The sequence below is a fragment of the Buteo buteo genome, chromosome 1 (assembly GCF_964188355.1).
Source record: "Buteo buteo chromosome 1, bButBut1.hap1.1, whole genome shotgun sequence".
NCBI lineage: Eukaryota > Metazoa > Chordata > Aves > Accipitriformes > Accipitridae > Buteo > Buteo buteo.
In genome coordinates, this window is record NC_134171.1 from 48212352 (window position 1) to 48235514 (window position 23163).

The following is a 23163-nucleotide window of genomic DNA, read 5'->3' on the forward strand; positions in this document are numbered from 1 at the left end:
AATCTTTAGCTAGTATTCATGACTTAGCCAGGATTGCTGCATCTTCTATAATAATGAAACAATAAACTATTTAAAAATTCCAAATTTCTAACGCATGAAGTAACTCCTCATTTGAGAACCATGGTCTGGATTAACTGTGAAGCATCTTCAGAGATGATAAAATAATTTTCATACTTCTTCAAGGACTCTTATCTTGCTGAGACTTGTACATGCATGTAGTCATCTAACTGAAGTTGAATGTGGGTAACTGTTTACACAACTGACACAAAGGTTTGCATAAATAGCATTATTGTTATTGTTTTCCCAAAGATACTGGAGCATTGTAGAGCAATATAAAACATTGATTGTAGTGTCTTATAACAGTGCATATGGTTAAATATTCCCTTTGTGTTCACAGATTTAAATTATAATGGAACAGCAAGCTTTATAAATAGAAGTACTAAAAGTTTTATAAATAAAAGTACTAAAAGTTTCACTGAACTCTATAGATCTCAGAGAACTGTTTGAAAACTAGGTCTGTAGAAAGCAAAGTGTTTCATTAGTAGATTTCAATCGCAGAGTTTTCTGAGTGAATATTTGCCACCTGCCAGCACAATGTCTACGAAATCATTTTCACACCAAAAATCACTGACAACTACCTTTCATATTTATTCAAAGTTAAGCACTCATGCCAACTCCCATTGAAATCAATAGCAGGTTTCTGGATATAGCAGGAATAGGATTAAACCTAACAAGTCTGTGACAACAGTGTCAACAGAAATACTGATTTGCATGTTTTCTTATTTTTGAAGCAAAACACAGCCTTGGCTTTTTTAATCTTGGTTTTTTGCAGGTAGGTGTTCAGATGTATGATAAACACAGAACTGAGGTCATTTGAGATTCTGGAAAAGTTAAAAACTATGCATCAGAAGCTATAATATCACAGGAACTTCTAATTAGTGAAAATGGTTTATCCTGCAGCAGCAAAGTCATGTCCTTGTAATTTTTCTGATAAGGAAAAAAATATATTGATTGAAGAGGTGTATTCAACAAGAATAGATGGTTGAAGAGGTGTTTTCACAGCCATCATGCAGCTACTGATTCTGCTCTAGCTAGAGCCCATGGCAAAGAAAGCAGCTCTGAAGGAGAAATCAGCTACTTTCCCAATTGTTCTCTTCTATGGTATCTGCAGGGCAGGACCAGCAGGCACCTTCCTTTTGATTAAATGCTTACAGACATTTTTTGCTACAAAATATGTTTAAAATAACTGAAATCGCTGATTTGGCTATGTGCACTGTAAATTAGTACCTTCATTTTTTATTTTGCTGATTGACTTGTCATTTTTCACACAATGTATGGGCAGCTATAGGTATTCACAGCCCATCCCTTTCAAAATCTGCTATTTTAAAAAACATTTGAGTACACAAAAGCAGTGGATCTTACCTTTGAAAAGCACAGTTCCAAAGGCTATCAGCACATCTCACGAGGCTGAATGCTCTAGGAATACATTACAATACCAGTTTCCCTGTTGAGTGTATCACTTAGTTGCTTTTCAATACTCTTCCAGAAAATACAGCAGATATGCATTGAAAGCAGAGAAAGCTAAGTAAATATGGTAAATATGTGAATTTATATTGTCTTTAAAAACACAGGCTTCTTTTTTCACTAAAATGATGAAGCAAACTAAAGATAAGATGTTTTATAAAATACCAAGCTTGCACATGTGGTATTCAAAGAAATAAATATTGTTAATTAATGACAGTAAATATGCACTTAATGACTAACACTAGCCTTCTGTGAGTGTATACCACCTCTGTAACAAAACTAAAAATTAAATAAATCAAGAGGCAGATTTTGGCTTCCTGTAGAATGTTCAATCTGTGATGCTTGTTATTGTCTCCAGTGCAATTGCTGGAGTTATCACAGCTACTGATCTTTCAAATCCTTCTGTTCCATTTATCCTACTTTTCTTTTAAGCATGTGAAAGAAATCAAATTACATGCACAGAGTGTTTCTCAGATTACTTTTGCACAGGAAAAGTCAGCACATGCAAAGCGTGACCAGCAGGTCAAGGGAGGTGATTCTGCCCCTCTACTCTGCTCTCATGAGACCCCTGCCGTACTGCGTTCAGCTCTGGGGTCCTCAGTACAAGACAGACAGGGACCTGTTGGAGCGAGTCCAGAGGAGGGCCACAAAGATGATCAGAGGAATGGAACATCTCTCCTATGCAGACAGGCTGAGAGAGTTGGGGTTGTTCACCCTGGAGAAGAGAAGGCTCTGGGGAGACCTTATTGCAGCCTTTCAGTACCTAAAGGGGGCCTACAGGAAAGCTGGAGAGGGAGTTTTTACAAGGGCTTGTAGTAATAGGACAAGGGCTAATGGCTTTAAACCAAAAGAGGGTAGATTTAGGTTGGATGTAAGGAAGACATTCTTTACTGTGAGGGTGGTGAGGCACTGGAACAGGTTGCCCAGAGAGGCTGTGGATGCCCCATCCCTGGAAGTGTTCAAGGCCAGGCTGGATGGGGCTTTGAGCAACCTGGTCTGGTGGAAGGTGTCCCTGCCCATGGCAGGGGGGTTGGAACTAGATCATCTTTAAGGTCGCTTCCAACCCAAACCATTCTATGTTTCATTCTACAATGACAGCAGCAGGGAGAAGGCTGCATGCAAAACTAACTCAGAGGTAACTGCCACATTCACCACATATTCTGTATGTGGAACTTCCCCTTGGCCTTGGTGGCAGTTTGATGTAAAGACTGAGGAGAAAATGTGGCCCTGTGGAAAAATAAGCTGAAAATATTTATGGGTTATTCAGCTTTGACACATCTATTTAAAAACAAAAGGAATGTGTGGGACAGACTAGCAGAAATCTAGGTTACTCAGATATAGAAATATGAGATCCTTTAAAAAGAAATTTCTCAAGTAATTATTAAAATGTAGCCTCTTGTTTTAATAATATTTTCAGTGACAATCAGAGGATCATTGAGACATTGATCATGATGCAAAGGAAAACACATGATATATGTGCTACTTTTCCAAACCTGCAGTAGTGCTAAACAACAGAGAAAAGATCCATGCTTATAGCTAAAAAATATTATCAAGTAGTACAAGCCTCGGTCAGTGCTGCTCCCCCAGTTATAACAGATGCATTTAGAAAGATTCAGCATGTTTCAAACAGTGCATTATACTGATTCAAGTGCATTAGCTGTTGAATTGCAGCTTCTTGTAACAATATCAAAGCTGAATATTAAATCCCACAAAAATAAAAATAATGTCATCCAGCTTTTTTGAAACTCTAGTGTCTGCTTCAGTTCTGGGTGTTTTAATGCCAGAGTGCTAGGCACAGACTGGCACAGAAACATATGCTTGGCTCAAAATGCTTGTAAATTCCATTGAAATTCATTGATTTCTGTGGCAGGCATTTCAGATTAACAGAGATTAAACAGATTAAAAGATTTGGAGGAATGGAAATCCAAGAAAGGGTTAACAAAGAACACAGTGCGGATCTCTGATCAGATGTTCCAATCACCAGCCTCTAATTTGAGCTACGAATTCAGGGTTTAAATATGGAGGTAAATTAAATGTATTTTAACCATAAGGTTTCTTCTTCTACTTTTTCCACAAACTTTTGTGACTTTTTTGGGCAAGGCCCTCAGGTCTTTCTCTCATTGGGAAAATGCAGATAATTTTTCCATAAAACAAGGGAGATGATTTCACCAGAGGACTTGGATTTTCCAAAAGACTAGAATCATATGAAAAACTCTTACCAAAAAAATATATTTGTCATCCAAACTAATATGCTTCTGTGGTACAGAACCTGAACTTTGTGCATTGTATGAACCACAGAGTAATATTCCTAGAGTTATTCTAGGTAGAGTACCTAGAACTGTCCACAGTTCTTCATCTCACAACCTGTATAACTGCATTGACTGCAACGATGTTAACATCACAGTATTCTTACCAAAGTCTGAAAGATCAAAGCTTTCCTCCATTTCTCAGATAGCATAGTTTTTCTCATTTATCGTAGCATTATTTTGCAATATCTGAGAGAGAAAAAGGAGAGAAGGCAGATACAGACAGAATAAAGGAGCAAGGAGGAAAAAACAGAATAAAGTAGAGAAGGAAGCCTCCAGAAGGACACGAGAATTAAAAAATCTGTAAGAAAGAAGGAAAACATGGGCAATAGAACAAAACAATTTGCAAAGGCACAAGACAGTTCTCTTACTGATATAGTGCTTTTTTTCTTGCAGATTGCGACAAATCCACTGAAGTATGGTGGGTACTTATGCAAATAATTCTTCTGTAATGTCAGTATAGCCTATAGAAAATGTTGAAATGATAATTTCAAGGAGCTTTGCAGCAATATTTTAGTTTTTAGGGGAAATTTTTTCATGGTAGTTACAGCTTGTGTTTCAACCAACTCTGTTGGTTATATTTTACTCTCTGTTGCACAATTAAGGAAGGATATGTGTTCATCGCCCTGATTTGGCTGCCAAGATCCAATTTTTAGTTTCAGTGTTTTACCTCACTGGCATCTAATGGGAGGCAGGGACTGACATACCATGTTTTGCTGCACTGTTTGATGAGGTTACCCTGTGTTAATAAAGAAGCAAAAACATTCTAGAATTGGACATTTCATATGTTATTTTCTAGTATTTTGTTTTAAACGGCACTGATTTGTAAGCTAAAGGCCAGATACACGTCGTTACTGATTTAAGGTTTCATAGTTTTACATTTTATTTTTTAAAGATATTTATTTCACTTCTCTTTTATAATATGTCTGTAAGGAACCTCTTTTCTCTCTCCATCAGGCCTTCTCAAATACCAGTTAGTGCTGCACAGGCATCTGAGACCCCAGGATGGAAGCACTACTTACCTGGCTTCCTTGAAGTCCCTGACCTGCATTCCAGTGAGGCATCGTGGAACTGCACTACTGTCAGCAATCACCAGTAACTGCAAGCCAGACGTTCCTCCCACTGCGTCACCACAGAAGGTAAGAGACTGTAAAGGCACTCAGTTCTTAGTTCAAGGTGTGGCAATGTATGCTTCAGTGCTGGGAGTCTTTGGGTGTCAGTCCTCAGGCACAATGAGGACAGAACACAGCTTGAGAGTCTTGCTCTAGAGGCTAGGGCTGCAAATGGGAGCATCAGCTAAAGAGAAGTAGCAGCAGGTAGGCATATGGAAATGACAGCTGACCAATGGACATTAAGTGCCAGTCATCCTTGAAGGCTGAAATCTGAACCCTGAAGTGGCAGGCAATGACTGTAGAGGGTCTTGGCTGCATTGCCCTTACTGAGGTAATGGGGTCATCTCAGGTTTACTTTGTTGAGAACCAAAACTAATTTCAAATCTAATTGAGAAGCATCTTTGTCTCAACACTTCAGCCTGTGCAATGATAGATAAACTACCCAGATACCATAACACTCACTTTTAGTGTAGGAGCTGTTCCACACCCAAGGCCCTTCAAGTACTATTTCCCACCAAACTATTAAAGAACAATCACTCTGTATGTTTTGTTTTCTTAATCTGTAAAATGGGTATCCACACTGAACTTCTTGATAAAAGAAATCCCATAACAAATAATAGGTTCCACCTCTGTGTTTGTGTATGTGCACAGAAAGGGGATGCTACATGGGAAGTTCTCCGTTTTTCTAGAAATGCATGAAATTCCATGATGAAAAGGCTGAGAGACCATGTGTATAGTTGGAGCAGAGGGAGGGAATGAGAGGCATGAGTTCCTAGAGGACATAACCAGAGACCTAAGTTTAAGGATAAAGAAAGGTAGTATCTCTTTCATGAAGAATCTCCTGCCAAGACGAAGACAATATTTTAAGCCTTTTGGTATTCTGGACCATCTGGAAGCACCGTGAATCTCATGGAGTGTGCACTCTCAGCAGGTAAAAAAAAAGGGGGGGAGGAAAGAAACTTTGCTGAACTGTGTATAGTCTTCTTTTACATGGGGTCAGAAACCTTCGACATTTCTGCTTACAGATTAGGTGATGCTGAAAATTCAAAACATTTGTTTTAAATATTTGTACCTGGCAAGTTCTGACAAGACAAAAGCACTAACTTCACAAGTGTGACAAGTGTCTCCTGTGACAATGGAGAAATGAAGTTCTCACAGTATCACAAGTATCTTTGCAGAATATTCATGTTGTAAACCTTTGCTCTGGGTTTTCAACTCTGTTTATAACAGGCATCTAAATCCCACACTGCCCATAATATATTAAACTGACAACAGGACTGCATTCCTAAGTAATGCAGCTTCTTTGCTGAAAGACAGAGTACCAAACCTAAGCTTAGCATTAAAGATCTGAATGCCTTTATTAATATTTTACTAAAGATTATGAGTGTTTTCCATGGCTGTAGAGTAACAGTTGAGAAAGAAAAAAGTGAGGATATGTTATATAAATACTTGCATAAACTGCCTTTTTTTTGCATATTTATTCCAGCATTAGACAGATCAGCCATTTACAATACAGTACATTACAGCAACTGCAATAAAATCCAAGAGTATTTTTTTTTAAATACATCAACCTCATTAGATGCTTTTCTGCCACTACTACTCTCATGTCAGTTTATCTGATTTTTTCCCTATTCCAATTTATTGCTAAGAAAAATCTGCCCACAACATGGGCAAGGATAGATGTTCTTTTTTAGCTTTTGCTACATGTAAATCATAATCCTGTATTCCATCAGGACTCCTTGTTCTTCACTGCTTCAAAGCCTATTTGAAAAGATACTTTTACATTTTAACCCCCTCTATCTATCGCTTAAACCTATTTTTGCTTAGAACTTAGCATTGCTTAGAACTGCAAATTATTTTCAAAGAGAAACTGGAAGGAAGATATCATGAAACCATATTTTATATATTATATTATATTATATTAATCAACAGTTTAGAACATTTTTTACTGGTATTTGCTAGTGCCAGTCTCTAATCTTCCAAGAGAATAATTATTCTGTCATGATGCCTACCACTATCCCATGCATGGTACAGTTGTGCACTTCAAACTTTGACTAAGCTATGACTCTGTTGGTTCTAAAATTTATTATGGTTATGGTCAATGACTTTTTCCACATACAGTTGACTATCATGCTGCATCTCCCACAGATCTGGAGCATGTGACATGCTGAGTAAGTGCAGAGCTGATCTATGTTGATAATAATTTTCAGATCAACTGTAGATTTTCAGAGTGATACTACAAATGTAGTCACTGCCTCATGAGCTTATCAGAATGTTTTGCAAGCCATGCCCAACTCATGACTGAAAGATTGGTCTCTTCTATGCTATTTCATTGCCACCACACAACCAAATGTTTTTTGTCTGGGAAGGGCACAATTTCATCACCTTTTAGCATTCATGTAGGCCACTATTCAGTCAGTGAGATTGATAACTTGGTCAACATGTGAAAATTCTTATGGAGCCTTTGCTTAAACTCAATTACTGGTATTTAACCTTCTGTCTGGTGAGTTCATCCTTGGGCAGGTTGCTCAGCAGAGAAATTGTGCCAATGTTATCTTGCATTCTGCTTTTTCTCTATTGCTGTTGCTAGGTATATTATTTGTTTAACCTCCCAGAGGGCCTAAATTAAGACCAGGGCCATACACAAATATACAGTAAAAGATGATGTTTGAGCTGAAGGGTTTGCCCTCTGAATAGCTAAGACAGAAAAATGGGATATGAAAGGAAGCATTACGATGCTTCTTTTAGAAGTGGGGAAATAAGGCATGCCGGAGATCACAAAAGAAAGACTGCAGCTGAGCTAAGAAGTGAATCCAGATCTCTTGAACAGAGTTGCACCAGTCTTTTTGGCCAGGAGTTTAGTAGATCTGAGTGATTTACAAACATCAAAAATTATTTATAAAAATTTGCAGCCAGATTTAAAAAAAAATATAAGATTGAAACACTTGCACATTTCTACAAGTGAAATTCAAATAGATTTTGCAGGTAGGATTCATAAAAGGGTGTAGGTGCTACATATAAAAGCAGAACAAGGAAGGTGTCCTTACCCTATAGCTTCATGCCTGACACACACCAGGTTTAAATTCATTCTCTCATTTCTGAAGGCTCTGTAATTGCTTATAGGAAAGGCATTTCCTCTTGGCTGGTTTTATTAATATCATGCAACCTGTTGGGGAACCTTTAACTTTAACTGCATCAAAATAAGCATTTAATTCAATCTAAAATTAATAGTAATTATTCCTGTCATGATTTCCTGAAGTTTTTGAGAAAAAAAAAAAATCAGTTGCACATTGACCAAAAGCCTTGCTAAGCTTCTTAAGCCACAAGACTATCCTTCCTTTCACACCATTCTTCCCACGTGGAAATTGTAAATTCCTACCTCTAAACATGCTTTGTGAATTCAATGGACTAATGGGTATATTTTCACCAAAATTTGAACAGTTTATCAATCCACCAAATATTTTTCTCAATATGAGGAGAGTGGTTTTGCACTCTCAGCTTGCCAGTGCAAATACACAACTATGAAGACAATTTCGGCAAAAAGAAAAAAAAAGTAAATTTAAAGTTAGATTGATGCATGCTTTCTCCAAAGACATGGAAATTTTGCCATTTTTAGCAGTGCTATTTAAAACAGGAACTGCAATGAGTATTTTAGGCTCCAGGGTGCCTGCAGTCAGGACTAGGGAGCCACACAGCTATTAATATAAGCAGACACCCCTCCCTATTAACCAGAAGACAGCAACTGGGTTTATTGTCTTGTGTTTTCAAATCATAGAAATAATTATGAGCAAATGCAAAATCCCAATTTTTCCAGGCAACAAACTGGAAATCTTGCTGAGGTGTTCTTCCACTGTAGTCAGCCTTTTACTAATGCTCTTTCATGTGTGAAGAGTTTCTGTATTTGCCGAGGAGGGAAATCAGCTCTCCCTGAACAACTTTTGTCAGTCTCCATCAGTATCAAGTGCCAAGTGAAATGCAAGGTTAAAATGAAATTAAACACACGTTTACCTTGGTCAGCATTAGAAAGGGACTCATCAAACTCTTGTCTCATATACCAGAGTAACCTGTTTCTGGGATCTCAAAAATAACTGTGCTATTATTCATTGAAAGTGGAGAGTTTAGCAGCAACTACTGTATGTGGCATTACAGAAACTGTTAAGTTTTATTGCACCCTCTGGAATTGATGACATTCTAGAATTACACCAGGAGGATTCCCACAGTATATATTTTCCCCAAAAGAGTGATACTTTTTTGTTCTGAATACCTTAGAATGGGGCTGAGGAAGAGGTTCACTTCATAAATGTATGTTTCTTTCAATTTCCATTTGTGGAGGAGAAATTAATCAAAGGATTTTAGCACATTGCCTTATAGTAAGAAATTTTTACTCACACTGAAACAATTGGATGACTTGCATGACATATTCCCTGCAACTCTCTTAACACAAATAGCTGTCTAAGGGCTAGATTCCACAATGCTTGATAAAATCTTTGGAACTGGTTCCAGTCTCCTCCATGATGATGCACACACCCTGCTTTCTAGATTACAACCCACACAATTAAAGCTCTCTTCCTGAGCCACTGCATGGCTGACCTATTTTCCATATGGACTTAGCTGAAACAATCAATGGGCATAGCCATGCGTAAAGTGCAAGGCATAGCCAAACAGTCCCAAGAGAGGGTTTCAGACAGCTCTGTGCCCCACAGCCCCAAGCTGGGATACAAATCTTTGGGCATTTTTCCCCTTGCCCTAGAGCAGAGAAAACATGGCCTTGGCACTCAAGCAAGGACAGTACAGCATTCCATTCACATTCAGACAGATACATATGCATAGGAGGTACAGACAGGGGGTCTTGTGAACGAAGTACCCTCTCAGAAATAATACATAAGGTCACAGCTTGGTTATCGTCTAGGCTTAGTGTGCTGCCTGTAAGAAATTAGCCTACTGGTACTGACTTGCATGAGGAGGTGGCTTGTTTGAATACTTCTGCTAGCAGGGCACCATTCTCTTGGAACAGCTACTTCTAGTATGAATATGCAAGAAGAAAATCAATTCAAAAGTTGGCTTTAAGTAACTCAAAGGAACTAAATTAAGGAGTCAGAGCAGTAAAATCAAGAATAATGGCTACCACAATACTGCCAAGTTCAAGGAGCAGGGAGGGTGCCTAAAAGTAGCAGGGACGGGTCGGAACTATGGAAGCGGACATTTCAATCAAATGAGAATGTTAGTTAAAATACTCCGCAGTTAAATGTGAAAGCAGAAATATTCCTAGCAAGGGCATTGATTCCACTGAACAAAACTATCATATAATAGGAAATATGAATGAAAAATAAGTGGAAATGAGTATCAGAAAAGACTATGCTCTGATAGGGTGAAATTCTCCCAAAGGCTGAAGGCTTGTGGAAGCCCTAAAGCTCAAATTTACTTGGGGTCTGAAGCAATGAACAGGACTTGGTGAGGTCTCTCTATGTTGAAGTAAAATTAATCCCTAGAGAATGTATTTGCTCTGACTTAGGTTATGAAGCAGCAGAGTAACTGACAGCAGTGAAACCTGCACTCCTACGAAAAGGGAGTAGATGTCAGCTTGCTCCAGACTCCGCATCTACAAAAATAAATAAGCATCGTGTATGAGCTACAGGCCATAAATGAGGAGCCAAAATGTCAAGGAAACTGACCTAAGAGTGGCATCACCTCAGTAGGACAACCAAAAAACTGGAAGAACAGCATGTTACCAAAAGGAGTAGCAATCAATACCTGTGTTACAAGTAAAAGGCTTCATTAGAGATATTAACATGGTCATTTCAATTGTTTCATAGCAAGTGGATCTACAAGCAAAAACCTTATTAAAAACCTGCTGTCTTTAGCAAATTTTGCTGCCTTTATTACAAAAAATAATCCATTGCTTATGCCCTAGCTAGGAGCCCTAGCCCATTTATGCACATGCTTAAATCCTACTGGAATTTTAAAATTAAATAGATATTAATATTATGTCCTGAACAGTGTTGCTTTCTTGAACAAAGACTTATGCCCTGAACACTGACTTAAAAATATAATATCTGTTCAATGATAAACTTGAATCTCTACTTCTAGTACAACTAGTCATGCAAGACTTGCTGAATATATATCATATATATTAAAGCCATATCTCAGATGCTGAAAATATGCTGAAAAGAATATTCAAAGTAATGTCAAATGTGAGATTTGGCTTAATTTAAATCTCAAGTGCTAAAAACCTTAATCGCAACACTAAGCATCTAAATAAATGCCATGAATTCTAATAAACACAGACAACAAAGATCTTTAAAAAACAAATAGTGCAAAATGTGCAAGGAACTCCAGCAAAGAAACTCTAGTTAATGGCAGCTCTCCATAGCTCAATTTTCATTGGCTAATAAAATGTGCAAGCTGAAATGCAATGATTTCTAAATATCATTACCCCCAGATTCCTTAAAACATGTCCTGTAGTTTCCAACAACTATTTAAAAACACTTCCTTTTACCTATACTGAACTTTTCTTAAACAAATAAGTTCATATAAAAAAAGGAAACTTGCTGCTTGTCTACATAGTACATACAAAATATGGCCAGTACCTTCTAATACATATTTCCTTGTTGATAATTTAGAATGTTGTGTCTGCTTCCTTAGATTACTGAGGTGCTTGATTTTTTTTTTTAAGATATAAATTTAAAACATCTTTGGTTTAACAGCTCATTTCAGTTAAAAGGAATATAACTGTATTTGCTACAAACTCTACCCTGACTTCTTGGATTGCTTATTTTGAGTCTCAGTATTTTTTTAGAATTTCAAACAGATGGATGGCATTTATCTTCATAATGGCTGTGATATTTTACCTTTTATTACTTGACATAACCAGATTTTGACTGCTGCTGCTGTTTTGAGTATTATATTTTATTATAAACTCTTACTTATGTTTTGATTTCACTATGGGATCTGTTTTGAAACAGACTGTAATGGAATGGTTAAAGACAGATTTTTTAAAAAAAAGCATTAATCAGAATAACACTAATATACAAGACTTTAGTACTTACTTTTATGGACATGACACTAAAGACTAACCTTGACTTCTCATTTTTAACAGTTCATCAAAAACTTAATTGAATAATTTAAGTGAATACTCAGCAAGTGAACCAGTGGGAGAGGGGATGGTGAGCCATTTTATTGATAGTCAAAAAAGGGTAAAAAACCCACTGTAGAACTAAATTCCTTACTTTCTCTTCCAAAGTTTCCTCATGATCTTGCAAGGTCATGACTCATAATAGCTGCAAGCTGCATAATTCCATGGAAAAAAAATACAACCAAGAGATCTGAAGATGTGATTTCCTTCTTTCTCCTTCCTTACTTTTCCTGCCTGCTTTAGATCAGCATGATTTCAGCAATTGCTCTTCTCTTCTGAGAATGTGGAACATGAAGTCTTTTGTATCACCATTACAGTATTCCTCATGCTTCCTTACAATCATGTAGTTCATTTAAGGTTCTTGCTATTGGCAAGGCAAAGAGAATAGTCATCAGAGCTGCAGAATGTATGGCCATATGTAGTGCCCCAGAGCAACACAATCCAAGCAGGAAATTTCTCTACAATAAAGAAAACTTCCCATGCTTGCATTTGTAACAACATATTTGCACGCATTCTCTGGTTGCATAAGTTGCTTAACTTCTCTGATTAATTATGTAAAATAGTCTGTTACTGGAATCTCTTTCCAGCATGGGCTTTCACTACCTTTTGTTCCTAACCCTAGAAAAGCAGTAGACCCGTTTATGTGAAGCGTATGCTTCCTTGCACCTACTTTCTGCAGTTTGGAAACAAATCATCTTAATCGTAACTACAGGAAAAGGGAGTGGCTCCATTGGGAGTTTTGTTTTAGGAAAAACTGTAAGATTAGATGATTTCCAAATAAGTAAAACACTTTGTTCTATTCATAGAAAGATAATTAAAACTTTTACACTTGTTATGAAAAATCGCTCTGTTACATTTTTCTGTAACTCCGTATTCTGAGACTTCACAGTGGAAAATCTGAGTGAATAAAAATTTCTTTTTTCCTACTAGTATTTCAACTATCAAATGTCTTACCATCTTTCTTTAGACTAACCTGTATGCAGCATAGTGTAACCTGTAGCTCAGTGAAAGTGCATAGCCCAAACACAGCTTTACAAACAGTTCACTTCACCATAATACTCATTTTTAGTAATACTGCATCCTTGCTTAGGACTTTTTTCCTGTTAATTCATCCTTCGAACTCAGAAAGCCATCTCACTACATACACACAATAAGAAAATAGAGCCATTTTAGGAGCAGTGTTAGATCAAGCCTGAGGGAGTACATAAGGTGTATAAAGTACTGCTTTACATACGAGATAAAAACTTTTCAAGTGTCTTCTGTTTATGCATAGAGATGATTTTATAAAGGGACTACTACGCCTAGGCTAGTAATAGTCTCTGAACTTTAGGCACAGAAACAATCACCACTCAGAAAAGGAATTACAAGCCTGAGGTCTTGAAAAAATATAAAGAATAGTGGAGCTAAGAAAACCGACTGAAAAAGTAAAATGCCCATCAGAATGAATACACCACAGTTTGGGGTTTCATTTATTCTTCCTAGAAGAAGAAGGACTGGAATAACAAATGCAAAACTGAAGTTATTGTTGGAACATCAAGTATGTGATTAAGTATCAGGTTTGTGTCTAACTGATGAAGTGCAATGATGTGAATTACTCTGAAAACCAGATAAGAAACCTTACCGAAGTATAACGCAGTAAAACTAGTCTGAATGGGTTTAATTAGCTTGACGGGCACTAGCAGTTAGCAAATTCTTAGAAAGCCTCACAATGCACAAAGGCCGCCCAAGTACCCCTTGTGGCTGAAGACCTCAGCGAGCTCCCTGGTCGCTTCCAGCCCCGAGTCGCTGCACCTTTCGCTCCAGACCGTATTTGGCCGGGGGCACGGTGCGAACGGGGCCGGGGCTGCTGAGGGGAGGGAGCCTTCCGCGACCCCCGCACCCCCCTCCCCCCCCCCACCCGATCCCGGGGCTCAGCCCCACACCGCACGGCCGGGCGAGAGACCCGCCCCGGCCCCGGCCCCGACCCCGACCCCGGCCCCGGCCCCGGCCCCGCCCGGAGCGCCCCGCTCCCCGCGGCCCCGGCCGGGCGCCCCGTCCCAGCGCTGTCCAGGGTCCCCGCCGCGCCTCGCCGCTCCGCTCCCCTCCGCGCTCCGCTCCGCTCCGCGCCCCGGGCGCCGCTCACTCACCATGGCGCGGGGGCTGCCCGCGGCCGCGCAGCCCCGCGGAGGGGCTCTGGGCAAAGCGCCGCTGCCGATCCCCGGCGCCGCAAAGGTGTATTTGGGCAGCGGGCGCGGCGCGGCGGCGGGGCCGCCCGGGCGGGCGGGCGGGGGCCCGGCGGGAGGGGCCTCCCCGCCGGCCCAATCAGGGCCGGGGCGGGCGGCCCCGGGCCGCGGCGGTGGGCGGCGGCAGCGGCCCGGGGGGAGGCGCGCTGCCCCCCGCCGCCGCCCCGGCAGCGCGGCCCGGTCGCCGCCGGCCGCGCCCCGCCGAGCGCCGGTGGCACCGCGAGCCCCGGGCGCGGCGTTCGCTGGTGGCGCCGGGCTTCAGCCGGGCCTCGGAGAGGGCGTGGGGGGGCCGCTGCCCCCCGCTGCCGCAGCGGGGGCGCGTGTTTCCCCGGCTCCTTGCAGCACCGCAGGAATTCAGATTTCGGGAAGCGTCGGCTTGCGCAGAGTCGGCTTCCGCGCGGGTGGGAACCGGTGTCACCAGGGGTGGCACGACGTTCTGGTTACCGATGGTCTCTTTTCCGCCTTCCAAGTAGCCTTCCAAGTACTCCTCGGTTCGAAAACCGGGGGCTACCGTGTTTGTTTGATGTGCGCGGTTTCTACCGCGCCTTTGGTTTACTTGTTGCCGGTGATGCTCTGTGCAATCTAGAATACGTACGTTTTTACCTTAGCTTTGGAGTGCGGCTCTTGAAATGGATAGCTAAGCAATGACAGAAAGGAAACAATACCTTTCCAAATAAGCACGGAAAACAGAAACCATTCAAACAGCTTTGGAATATCGGAGAGCCAAGTTCGATTTAGAACACGAATTCATAAAACACTTTCTGCAGAGTTGCCCAGGTCTGAAATCATACTCTTAATTCTTGCACACCACCATCGAAAGAGTACGACAGCTCAACGGTTCTTAAATCTTCACAGATACCTTAGCGTATTCATAGTATTTTCACTGTGAAAACATTGGGTGGTTTTGGGGAAGCCCAGGGTCAGAAATAGTTATTTGGTTGGGCTTGGACAATTAACAGTGAATGACCTCACAGTAGGACTGGTTGCCTTATCAAGTCCCATGGAAGCACACAGAATATTTCACCCAGAAAAAGAGCTGTTGTAAGCTGAAGGATGAGTTTGGAAGAGCACCATACCTACACGGCAAGAGAAGGAAGGTCTTGTAGCTCACTGTTGTAGCTTAACAAGCTAGCACGGAAGAGAGAGTCAAAATCAACCAAACCAAAAGCAGCACATCTCCAAGTGGTTTTGAACAGAGCAGCTTTGCACAAGAGAGGGTATCAAAGCTCAAGGCACGAATGTTTTGTTGCCTCCTTGACTGTCAGAACTGAAAAACCATTTAATAAATATATCTGCCTTCCTCCCTGCAGTGTTAAAAGAAGACAAACCTGTCAGCTAAAGAACTGATGAATTCCTTCAACCACCAGTTAGTGAGCTGAAAATAATCTGCCAAAGCCCATTTTGTTGCCATTTCTGAAGTTATTGACAAGCAATGTGAAGCTTAATTGAGTGCTAAATAGTCTAAGACATTGTATACCTCATAAAATTACTGTATTAATAGATAATGTATTGATGCAGTCTCTTGCCTTCAGAAACAAAGATTAGTCTCAAGGCAAGATGCAGTCTTGCTAATGTTTGCCCTCACCTGCAAACTGCCCTAACTCTTGCTGTTCTGTTTAGTCTCACTTTTCTTGCCTCAGGGAACGAGCTTTTTCTGTAAAAAAAAAAAAAAAAAAAAAAAGAGCAGAACCAGCTTCTGAGCAACTGAGCAACTCATATAAATGAATTCCATTATCAAGTTTCTGTACCAAAAAGGAGTAAGAGCTTCTGTTGCACAGAGAATGCCTGTTCCAGGATGCACTGTGCTAATTTAGATTTGATGATCCCTGCAGCGTAAACCTGCTGTGCCCAGTGTGACAAATTAATGCTAGGCAACAAAGGTGAATTTGGATGTTTGGTGAGTAACTGGATCGTCAGCACCCAAAGGTCTCCCAGAGTTCTTGAAAAGCCACTGTTGGTCCTTATCACATCAATTGCTACATGCGTACTAGTAATGACTTGCAAACTTGCACCAAATAAAAAAACAAAGAAAATGCTTATGAGTAAGATCTTTGCAGTGAGTATTTTGAAGAAGAAAAGAATATTTCAAATTATATTAATTGAAATAATAATATAAGGCACTATTCATTTTACTTTAGCCATTGAAAAGTTAGTTCTCTAAACAAAATCAGATTAGATAAATTTCTTCCATAAGTTCCTATAAATACCAGAAAGATAACACGTTTCCATCAAGAAACACTTATGTCACACCTAAAAATGGCTACATTTTCTTCAGTTTCTTCTTTAAATTAAAGGTCTCTTTTTGACCAATAAAATAGAAAGATTATTTTATATGTAATGATGCTAAGATATATGTATAATCAAATATAAGGACATCATCATTCAGAGCATAATTAGCACTCCTCAACTGCCATTTACTGGCATCTGCTGTATTTAAATCAAGTTCTCAAAATCAGATGTCTTCAAAGAAGCACCTCTCAAATTTATCATCTCCCCCATGGCAACTGAAATTTCTGAAAATACAGAAAGCTGCAGCCCAGAGCTGTGGTGCCGAGCAGCTGATGGCTCAGCCTTGATGGCTTCAGGCACCAGCACTGTGGGGCTGGAGATGCTGGCAGATCACAGAACTGCAGAAAGACTGAGGTTGGAGGGCACCTCTGGACTTCAGCTAGTCCAAACCTGCAGCTCAAAGCAGGGTCAACTACAGCACATCTTTCAGGGCAGTGTCTGGGCAGGTTTTTAGTACCTGCAAGGATGAGGACTCCGTAACCTCTGTAGGCAACGTGTTGCAGTGTTTGACAGCCCTCACAGCAGGTGTTTAAATGGGATTTCCTGTATTTTGGTTTCTGCCCACAGCCTCCTGTCTTTTCACGGACACCACTGAGAAAAGCCCAGCTCCCTATTCTTTTTCTCTGCCATCAGATACACGTGGCTAAGATCTCCCCGAGCCTCCTCTTCTCTAGGCTCTTCTCTAGTCACAGCTGTGTCCACCTCTCCTCATATGTCAAGTGCTGCTGTCGCTTAATCATCTTAGCAGCCTTTTGCTGGACTCTCTGCAGTTTAGTCCATGTCTCTCTTCTACTGGGGACCCCAGACCTAGACCCAGCACTCCAGACGTGTTTAACCAGCGCTGAGTAGAAGGGAAGCATTGCCTCCCTCCACCTGTTTGCTGTGCTCTTCCTAATGCAGGCTGTATAATGTTTATTGCAGCCCAAATGATATTATTTGCATTTATCACTGACACTAGAAATAGCATTGTTGGAACTGTGCAGTGCTCCAGTTAGTAGTCCATTTAGGTGTAGTACTACGCTCACTCAGGTTTTCAGCTTTTGAATTGAATCTGGTCAGCCAGAGTCCTCATGGACTCCCTGGCTCCCTTCACCTCTAGTATGTGGATTATTGAACCCAGGAGTGGTGCGGCTATGCTGTGCATCTTTTTTCAAGGCATGGGCAAACTTAATTCTTGCCTTAACTATAATGCTTGGCTTAGTAGCTTTGATTTTGTTTTGCATAATGTTTCTTGTTTGTAATTTTAATTTCTACTCCACTCCAGAATGATACATTCTCAGTATTGCCATTCAATGACATTTATTGGAGACTCACATGAGGAACACATTAGCTTTTCATTCCAGTGCAGAGGAGGTGCACATGACACAAAAAGGTGACAGTCACCTGATCCATGGCACTAGTAATCAAATTAGGTTTTACAGAGCAAGAAATGACAATTATTCCTGAAGGCAGATGAGAATATGAAAACCTAAAAAACCCTGTATCATACACTGTGTCTTTTTAAGAGCCTTCTAAGATCAATCTAAGTGCCAAAAGGTATGCTGCAAACTGAAGAGTTAATTTAATTTTGCACTATCTAAAATGCATCTGAACTGAGATTAACTGTGGGTTTTGGATACCTCTGCCACCTGGTTAGTATTCTTTTATTGCTTCATTTGTTCTTGCTATAGGGAGTTGAAAACACTGTGGAAAACATACTGCCATTGATGTGCCTGAAGACGTCTACTGGACTTATTAAGATTATATCAAAATCAGAGAAGGTTTCAGTGATTTATCCTCATGTACCTCAATTTGTCCCTTTCTGGACAATGTTAAATCATCTCAGTTAGAAATTACTTATCCTTACAGTTCATAATTACCTTCCTCGGGAACATGTGTCTTGCTGCTTGGAAATATACCACATTTCAAAAGGTTACCAATATTAATATGTTTTTCCTTTGCCCTTTTCCACTGAAAGACTCCTTTTCAAATAGTACATGTCATATTCTTACTCATCTTTGGTCAGTCAGATCTGAGCATTTATCAGGAGTAATGTCTACATTTTCACCAAAGAAAGTTTTGTGCAGAGTTTCAAGTCTGCCTTGAAGAAGGATTTTGTTTTAATGAATGAATAAAAGCACAGGTTCCCCATTCTTTCTTAGACTTCATACACATGCAAGCAAGCTGTCCTGAACACAAGATTTCTGAGGAGCAAAAGGATTTTCATTGCTGTTGCAAGTTTTCTTGGTAAACTGCTGTTTCCTGAGGGGCAGGCTAGATTTACTGTGTGTCTCCTGACAATATGTCTGTATCTTGTACAGAAAGACAATTTTGTGAAGTTCTTATGGTGATTTACCATGGAGAGTGACAGAAATATCACAAAGGTTCTAACAGCAGTGACAGATAAATAGGATTCTCAGCCTTCATCTTCATTGGAAGTTACAGGTAGTCAGACTTCCTGTGGGAACATCTTCCTGCCCATTGGATTTGCTTTCTTGCCCAACATTCTTATTTTCAGTTGGAAGATGGGTGTAATGCTTGTTTGTACTGATCAAGTAATAATACCTCTTTTTAGACAAGGAAGCAGTGATACTTGGCCAGAGGATAAATTTGTTTCATTTCTGACGTCATATTTAGGAAGCTTTCAACTTTAAATAAAACTTCCAGCTTGGGTAATTGCAAACTCTTTGCATCCTCCTCTAATTTAAATTGTTATGGCATCCTTCCTGTCCCGAGCGAGTTGTTATGAAATCTTTGTCATACCTTCTACTAAACATTGGCTATGCCTGTGCTGTGTGATCCGGAATAATTTGTCAGCTCCCTGCTCCAGGTGCATGCTCCAGTGACAACCTGACTTTCTCTTGGACGAGCTCTGCAAATGCATTCTTTTCCATTGTGCCTTGATTTCCATTCAAAGGAAGCCTAGGCAGGCAGGCAGGCGGCAGGACAGCACCTGCAGAGTGCTCCCAAAGGCAGCACAGGACTCAGAATTAGGAGTGCAGGGAGCAAACACCAACAATCAAGTGCATTTATGCTGCAATAATTTTTAGCCTTTTTCACATTTTATCTTAAGATTAGTGAATTGATTCCTGTAGGTATGGGAATTCAACTCTACCAAAAGTTTTGTTATTTCTTGATATATAAAGATTGGATTATTCATCTGTTCAATGCACTTCTTACAGCTAAGAAAGACACAACTATATTAGACAGTGGTGGAGAACTTGTGCTGAGACAAAGCAGCCATTCCAAACTGATTTCCCTGCTATTCAACAGCCTTTCACTGATACTGTAAGTCAGTTATACAGAAAATATATTTATTTCTAAACTGCTCAGTTTTGAGAAATGTTTATTTTATGTGTGGTAGTCCACTGCTGTAATGCCACCCTTTCTCCACAGTCTCTGAATATCAGCTTAATTCAGCTGTTAAAATAATGTAAGAAAAAACCCTGTACGCAAGTTGGCAATCACATCTGAGGTGCTCATTTTATCTGCTGTCTTAGCATTATTGAAAATAAGCATTATTCTTGTGCATAACAGTAGTTCTTATTCAATATTTCAATCTCTGATCTTCTAAATTAGATAAAATTCCATAATTGCATCATTATAAAAATTACTCATTCGCTTTTTGTTAAGGAGATTCTGTTTGCATTGTGTCAAATACAATGGGTTCCAGTCATTTTTCACATGTTTGGATGCCATGAGAGTACAACTATATGCTAAGATCCAACTTCTTATACACATAATCTCTCAATTTTCTGTAGATATAATCATTTATGAAAACATTCTTGAGTGAATTAATGAAGCTTCTCTTTTGGATACTGTTTTGCAAACATCGGGATCCACTCTTGATTTTGTGGAAACTATCATGAGTAGTTTAGAGGGTCTTTATTCCAGAAATCCTTTTGTGTCAAAAGAAAATGGAACACAGTACTGAATCATCATTGCTGAGAAAGCAAGAGCATCATTTGCAAATAAAATTAGGTTGACCTCAGTTTTGCAAACACTGGTTTGCATAGATAAAGGTTTCTCTTTTATTGTAATTACCTACCATGGCAAAACTTACTGACCATACTGTAAACAAGGTAGGGTTTCTTGTTTTCAGTGTGTGTTCCTGGATCATTTTAGTTTGAAACCTCTTAGCTTGGTTCACCTGGAGTTAGAATGAATGGGCTACTTACAGAGCAAAGGTATTATCATCAGCAGAATCCAGCTCTCAGCAACTGTTACTGAATTCTGGAAATTTTGAATAGGCTCATCATACTGCAAAGAACTGATTGGAGTTGGCTTTCTAATTCATCGGAAAAAGCATGAAAACCCTCCCCCTCCCCGCCCCATTAAACTGTGTTGTTTAATTTTAGTAAATGCAAATAAATACTGAGCTACAGTGACCTCATTAACCTCAATTCATCTAGTCAGAGAAATCATGGCTAGACAATGGAAACCTAGCTCAAAATTCATATGGAGAAAAAAAATAATAATTCAGTCTTTTTTCAGGTTATTCTTTTGAGAAAATTAGAAAAATACCAAAGAAGGAACCTCTTTCTCACAGGACTTCTCATGTGAACTTTGCACATGCAGGCAGTCCTGTTTTCTTCTCTGGGAGCACTCAAGCATATGGGAACTGCAGACTCAAGGAGTTTCCTGTAGTTTTCGTTCTCCCCCCATCAGATCTTTCCTTTTCCTCTTCCTCCCTGTTGGATCTTTCCTTTTCTTTCTCCCTGTCAGTTTTTTCCTTTTTTCCCTTTCTTCCCTGCTTCCCACCCCCATCCAATTCATCCATCCCTTTTTTTTCCTCTTTTACTTCCCAGCAACAGTGCAGGCCACTGTCAGGTAACTTTTCTCTTTCATTGCTTCTTCATTTTCATTTTCTGGTAAGGAATAACGTATTTATTGTAGGGAGATAGAAATGGAATGGCTTACAGAGAACTGACAAAGGAACTGCCTCCTGCCTCCCTCTTTGGCAGCAGCAGAGCACTTCCTATGAAATAACACCAGGAAAAAAAGTTATTCCACTAATCTTTATAAAGCCCAATGCATTATGTCAGCTGAGCACTGGTGGTGTAAGAACCACCACATATTAATTAGTTCAAGACTGACTACAGATGAAAGTATATTATCACCTGAATTTGACACATTAAACACATTAAGCTATGATTTTCTACAAAATAAAATCTTGATTTCTCCCTGCCCCCCCATATATGTGTATCTTTCCCTCATTCTAAAAACTCCTAAAGTCATTTTTAATATGTCCCATATCTCGGCAGAAACCTTCTGTTTTATGTTAGGCACGAACATTTGTCATTTTCCCTTCACCTCACACTTGTATTCATCACAAAGAATTAGTTCTTTGTAGTGCACATTGTCCTATAATGAGCCTGACACTCCTTTTGTTCTGTAGACCTTTCCAATGGAATGTCTTGGAGTAGATTCTTCGTATAAAATCAGTACAAAGTAATACTTAGGCTCTCAGTTTTGAATAACTAAATATGATAATAAGACAACAAAAGAAGGAAGTCTGAAATTGACTTAATATAATGACTAGAACCAGAATAAGGAAAAGAGAAAAGAAGCCAAGTTCCTAAAAGCCAGAAGAAGAGCTACCTGGCAAAAGATAAAAAATTACGTAAGTATTAAAAAATGTGAATAGTAATAGGAGAGCAGCATCACTTGAGTGATTTTATTCTTTTGCCTCTGAATTTCAAATTCCATACACATTAGCTGTTCTATGAAAATTTCCACTGCTAGGTTACACCAAGTGCAACTGCACTTGCTGCAAGATAGTCAATAGTAAAAATATGTTCCTGCACTGCCTAGGCTTGTACGGTCCAAACTGCTGCTCACAAAGTTAATGGGGAGAAATTAAAAAGCTTCAAAAATGTGTTTTGATACTGCCAGCCCTATAACTAGTTTGATGTGAAAAAGGTCCTGGAAGTTAGAGGTCTATGTTAGAAGAGTTTTGCACAAATGGATCATGCATCCTTAAAATGGAAGTAAAAATATCCTTCAGCCAGCAAACTAAAAGGCATTCTTCCTCAAATAGTAAAGATCATATGCACCTGTTGTAAGCCTCATCACGTCCCCTCATAGTTATTTAGTACCATTACATTTAACATGACTTTCTTGAGGTAGCTCCTTAGGTGAAAAACATTAAGAAGGTGAGGTGAAAAGTACATTTTATTATGTTTGTAATATGTTCAAATTATGTGCTCTACACTAGCAACCAGGAAAACACAAAGCACATGCGTGGTCTTACAGACTCATGTGCCAATGTTCACTTTCCTTCTGCACACCCAGATGCTGCCACCAGGATCACCCCATGACATGTTTTGTAACAGAACCACAGCTCCTTTACCTCGAACCTGAATTAAAAAAATCTTCACTTTAAAACCTGTTTTTAAAGTGAAAATGTGGAGGAGGGAAAGACCTTCTATTGGGTATTCTGTAAGGGTTTCTTCTGTTTACAGTGTGTTTAGGTGCCTGGCTAGGTAAACGAGGCTGTGAAGTTAGCTGATCTTCCCCCTAGGGGAATAAGTCCACTCTATAGCTATCATAGGCACCATCACCATGGACTAAGTTATTTACAAAGTTATGGATTTTTC

At 39.7% G+C, this 23163-nt stretch overlaps 1 protein-coding gene across 1 annotated transcript in view; it reads right to left on the reverse strand.

The window, feature by feature from the left end:
- GUCY1A1 (guanylate cyclase 1 soluble subunit alpha 1) overlaps positions 1-14321 on the reverse strand; it is a 40007-nt gene extending 25686 nt beyond the window's left edge. Inside the window, exon 1 of the mRNA XM_075029421.1 lies at positions 14201-14321. The gene's annotated coding sequence lies outside the window, so the exon portion shown is untranslated. The remainder of the gene's footprint in view (positions 1-14200) is intronic.
- Positions 14322-23163: the final 8842 nt, after the last annotated feature.